Source organism: Malus domestica, chromosome 17 (assembly GCF_042453785.1).
Source record: "Malus domestica chromosome 17, GDT2T_hap1".
NCBI lineage: Eukaryota > Viridiplantae > Streptophyta > Magnoliopsida > Rosales > Rosaceae > Malus > Malus domestica.
Window position 1 is genome coordinate 27,201,422 of NC_091677.1, and position 6,000 is coordinate 27,207,421.

The following is a 6,000-nucleotide window of genomic DNA, read 5'->3' on the forward strand; positions in this document are numbered from 1 at the left end:
TGTGTCCATGACTAGACTCCTAAGATAACTGTATTCGAAGCAGCCTTACTCGGTTCTGGAAAATCATGGTCTCGCAATTGCCCTTAACTATGCCTTTGAAAGGTAACCTGTTCCCTTAGGGTGCGTTTGGTACGCAGATGGAACGGAACGGAACGGGACGGGACGGGACGGAACGGGATGGGACGGGACGGAACGAAGGTGTAATTTTTGAAAAAGACATGGGGTATATTTGTCTTAAAATGGTAAAACATTGCGTTCCACAAATGTGGAACAAACCCGTTCCAGGGGGGGAGGTGGAACGCAAAAACACTCAAAATCTGTCCCGTGGAACAGCCCATTCCACCCATTTTTGGCGCACCAAACGCGGGACGGAACGCCTCGTCCCGTTCCGTCCCGTCCCGTCCCACGTACCAAACGCACCCTTAAGGATGGATTGTTATCCAAAAACCATGCATTTCGGAATAAGCTGGAATACGTATCGTTTAGTCTTCAATCTTTATGTATGTTTGATCCAACTCTTAGAGTTGAAGTAGAGCCATTTCGGATTCATGACATGTGCCTTTAAACATCGTGCCCTAAAGCTTGTAATGATGAGACTTTGCACTTGTGGTGTGTACACGAAAAACAAGAAATCTTCTCCTATATTCTTCATTAATTCCATATGTCAGATTGACTAATCCCAAAGCGAGTCGATCCAAATTTGACGGCTAGATGGTTCTGTCAAATGAAGCCTATAATACAGAAATTTTTCGATCACAAACTTTTTGAAACTAGGCACTTAAGACTTATATTTTTTGTCCAAAACTCCCACAATTCCTTAGCCGTCTTATATGAAGGTGAGTCATCTAAAGTATTCAAAATGTAGTTCCTACATAGAAATTCACTATAAGTCCTGTCTGTCATAGCTTGCAAAATTTCAACATTGATATCTCCCTATTATGCTGCTTTAAGGGCTTCAGTTATAATGATATGACTCAAGTTCAGAGTTGTCAAGTAAAACAAAATCTTATGTTGCCAACATTTGAAATCAACTCCCTTGAATTTCTCAGGTTTCTCAATGTGTTGCTTAATGACACAAACATTTGATTTATCCATATTTTTGTCTTAGATTGTTAAAACCAATCAAATACAGATTATATAATATATGTAATAATTAAAAAGCATGCTTTCATTTAATCCTACAACCATATATATAATGGCTTAATCCCAACGTTTGCAATTGTTGGATGCAATTACTGTCACGTCCAGATCCCGAGATACACCCAGAATCGACGCACGACCAAGGATTGTAGCGGTACAATATAAAATATATAAAGTCACCGAAACTTGTACATATAACAAAGGGTGGCAATCCTATTCTCGAGTGCACTGCCCACAATAGCTACACCACCTGCAATCTTCTCCTCTAACCGCTACTCGTTACTCTGCAAAATAACCCTACGCCGTAGGAATGACGGACCAAGCAAAGCAAAACCCCGATAAGCTACGAAGCTCGTGTGAGTGACAATAATACAACATATGTGAAAATAAATAGCATCAAATGATTAAATGTCAAAGTAATGCTACGTCCACACAGGACATTTCTTCTGTATGACGTATCAACCGTCAATATCATCACTGTCAATATTATTCTGTCATTCCCTTTAGATTGTGACTCACCACTCGCCTTTCATCATTTTCGAGTAATCACAAAGGTCCAATTGCCACATATTTCATAATTTAATCATCATACACCTCATTATTACGTATAAGAATGGTTATTCAATTCTAAATCTCACCACGTCTATTGAGATAACATTCAGTCATCACACAACCCCAAAGTTGTGTAGGAATGACACACCATCATAAATACATTTACGTGTAGGAATGAGATTGATATCTTTTCCTCATTGCATTTCTTCGTTACAAGTAGGAATGAGTCACATTTGAATCCGTTATCTTTTAGGTAACACCATCATGTAAACTAATTGGTTAAATCGTCATTTTTTAGATTGAGTCATACAAGCCTTCAACCTCAACTTTCATATATGTAACAAACAACAGTCTATGGCTATAGAGAGACAATTTGGCTGAAGCCTACATTAGACAACCGATCAGGATGTGGTCCCCCATTGCGGATTAGCCAAGCAAAACCACTCCTGAAAACATCATGTAGGTAGTGACTCCCATAGTGGATTAACCAAGCAGAGTCACTCCTATGAATACTATAGGTAGTGATCACCCATCAGGGATTTACCAAGCATGATCACTCATAAATATGTATGTATAGCCATACCTAGGTAATAAAGATCGCCCATCGCAGATTAACCAAGCACGATCCTAATGTAGTATGGTCCCCCATTGCGGACTAACCAAGTAGGACCATCCATGTACCACTGCTACATAGTGCAGATTCTGATTAAATCCCACATTACCCCATATACTAGGTTAACGATCATTTATTAGCCCTGACATATTACAATAATTTCAAGCATACATATATATATATATATATATATTTCGATAGCACCATTAAGTAAACATAGTATGGTAGCACACATTTCCATAAAATCATTTGCAAATCCATGTTATATCCACAAAGTATATAATAAGGAATTTCATAGGTAATAACCATATTACATAATATTAATTGCACTCACCTGAGTTATTTACAACTTCTAGATTCACCAACTCTGCCTCCAGGAATCTAATACAACACACAAAACCCCACTTAGGAACCTTAATAACACTAACACGTAAAACAAGGCCAAGTGCCACTTGCACATAAATCAAGACACACATCAACCATAAATGACATGTCATCGTGATGAGCCAACTAAGCTCTATCAAGTGTCAACAACATTCTAAAAATTACAACACACTAAAATAGGGTACATTGACTAAAAAGCCAAAAGTCGATCAAAGGTCATTTAAGGTCAACAAACCTAGGTTATTCAATTTAGAAGATCCGCTCATCGAATTCTCAATCCGTAAGTTCTCAAAGGTCCAACAACTGATAAATAGGGTGCTCACAAAATTTCACAACGATCCAACGATCGGATTGTTGTCAATTACAAAAATCATACAGCAGTACAATTATCCTAAAACTTGAATAATCGAAACATTGTATCGAATTTCAACGAACGGTCTTTGGATATGCACTCAGGACATCGAGAATGTCTCACTTTCCAAAATCCATGAAAACAGAATATCCCCCACGCGCTGCCGCGCATGGTGGTTTCCGGCTACACGAAACCCACTTTTTTTACTAACTCTAAATTCTACCAAAATTTATAGAGAGATATAGCTCAACAAGGGAAACATATTTTATACCTGCCACGAAGTCCAAAAGTGCACGGAAGATGGTCAATTTTAACGATAAAGCCGGCGGGAGGCTAAAGTTTCTCGGTGTCGATTCGTCGTCTACGGTGGTCCAACGGGGTCAAGGCTGGTCGAAATTTACTCTTGGGATGATGAGATATAAGTTACAAGTGGTGGCATTGACCATCACTTTGCCAATTCACCGGAAAAATGAAAATGGTGGCCAAAGCACTTTTGATTTTTGTCGATTTAAGGCCTTGCACCGCCACATACAGTGGTTAATCAAGGTGGTTCTTGAGTGGGTTTTGTAGAGGGACGTGAGATATTCAAGATGGTGGTGGTGGCGTCCAAAAATACTGTCGGAGTTAACCGAAATTGGCTTCGGAAGTTCATGGGTCGCGAGGGTTAATTGGGTGGGTTTTCTGGGTTAGTTTATGGTTTTGGGTTCAGTTTCCAAAAATAGAAACTTACCCCTTTTTGGGTTTCCACAAATAGTCCTTACTAATTATAGTATGTCCACATGTCTAAAAGGTCTCATTACTTTCAAGGCTCGTAACTTCTTCATTTTAACTCGAAATTAAGATCTTCTTGCGCACTGATAGAATCAAGCTCTACCTAAATAACACAAGAGTTGACCGAAAAGGTTGGGTAAATTTTGAAATGGCAGAAATACCCTTCACTTCACTTTTCTCGAAATCGGAGAATTAACAAACTAATTTCAATTCCGTAATATGTCAAAAATAAAATAAAATACTAATTTTGGGGACGGGATATCACAATTATAACCTTTTGAAATCAGTCTTATCCTTTCGGAATTGTTGTAAATGTTGACTAAAACAATTTTATCCTTTCGAAAAAATTGAATCAAAAAACAAAAATGCGAACCCAATACTTAAATCATCTGATGAGGCCCAAGACCCAAAGCCCATCTTTAATGTATTAATATTAGTATATACCCAAGCCCAAACCCAAACTCAAGATCACAAGGTCCATGGGTAGGCTTAATTCATTTTAATTATAAGGAGCCCTCACTTATATTGCCTCATTGACTTAAGGTTTTGGTTGATGTAGGACTTGCCATCCCTCATAATCCCAATTGAGTAAACACAACTAAATTCTCTAATTAATCAAAAATAAAATTATTTCAAAAAATAATATAAATGAAGAAAGTTGAAGTTCGACTATAAAATTAATTGACGATAAGCAATCCAACTCCATATAAGCATATGGAAGATTCTTTTACGGAAATGGATTCTCTCTCAACAATAAAACATGAACACAATTGATTACGTGTCAGGACATATCAATCATCATATAAGGTGGTATCCAATTGTGGTATTAAAATGTGAACATTGTTGGTAATAGGTTAAAAGCCTACGATTTTGGGAACTTTCATGAAAAGGGCTTGAGCTAAGCTTATTTTAACAAAAAACCATGCTTAAATTTAATAAAAAAAAACTCTTAAATTTTAATAAAAATGATAAAAGAACTTAAATTTTAATGAAAAAGACATAATTTTAATATTAAAAATATTATATAAAAAAAAAAAACTGAAGCTCGGGACTCGCGTGTCCTCACATATACTGTTTATGAAACTTACTACATTGTTTATGAAACTAAATGGTACTACAATGTTTATGAACCTTAACGGTATTACACTGTTTATGAAACTTAACAGTACTATACTGTGTATATACGTATTGTTGATGCACAAAATCAGTGAGGACTTTGGTACAACAGAAAATATTAAGTTTGTGACCTTCGCTAGATTAGTGTGGATAAGTATGTAAATGGATAGAGACAGGGAAGCAAACACAAAATCTACGTGGTTCACCCAGATTGGCTACGTCCATGGAGTAGAGGAGTTCTCATTAATTGTGAAAGGTTTACACAAGTACATAGGTTCAAACTCTCCTTTAGTGAGTACAAGTGAATGATTTACTACAAATGACATTAGGAAATATTGTGAGAGAATGATCTCTATTTATAGAAGAGAGTTTCTAGTTTCATTCTGACATTGACAAGTGTTGTGTTGTGATTGGCTTCTGATGTTGACATATGTCGCGCTATGATTGGCTTCTGATGTCGACACGTGTCGCGCTGTGATTGGCCTCCTGGTTTGAGGGAAACTCTTCTGGGTCATTGACGGTATAACGTTGATCGGTGCTCAGTAGTTTCGGAATTGGTTAAGAATGATACAAACGGTGCTCCCCTAAGTTCCCAAGTGAGGGAAGCTCCTCGGTTGGGGACTTGCAAGATCCAAGCTATTAAGTAATCACGAAACTTCTAAGTACCGAAGTGTGGTATCATTTTCACTTGCCTTATCTGTCTCATGTGTAGATGTGACATCTTCTCTGGAAGTACTTTTCCTCCATCCAGGGGTGGTATCTTTAACCGATGAAGATGCACAAGGTAATGTATCAATTTCACTTGAAGCTTACTTATAGTTTCGGGCTTGGTCAAGTGTGATACAAACCCTATAGTAGGAGTCCCCAAGTCGCCGAGCTAGGAGATTTGCCGAATGAGGTAACAGACAAGGTAAGCAATCAGACTTCCAAGCAAGCAACCTGGATCGGAGGTTCAACTTCGGCTTCCGGTTGATTGTTCTCATTCTCCTTGTGTCATAAACAACAACAAGGATAAGGAGAACCAAATGGAGAAGAGATGATATGAGATACTTTTGCTTTTGAAGAAGTAACT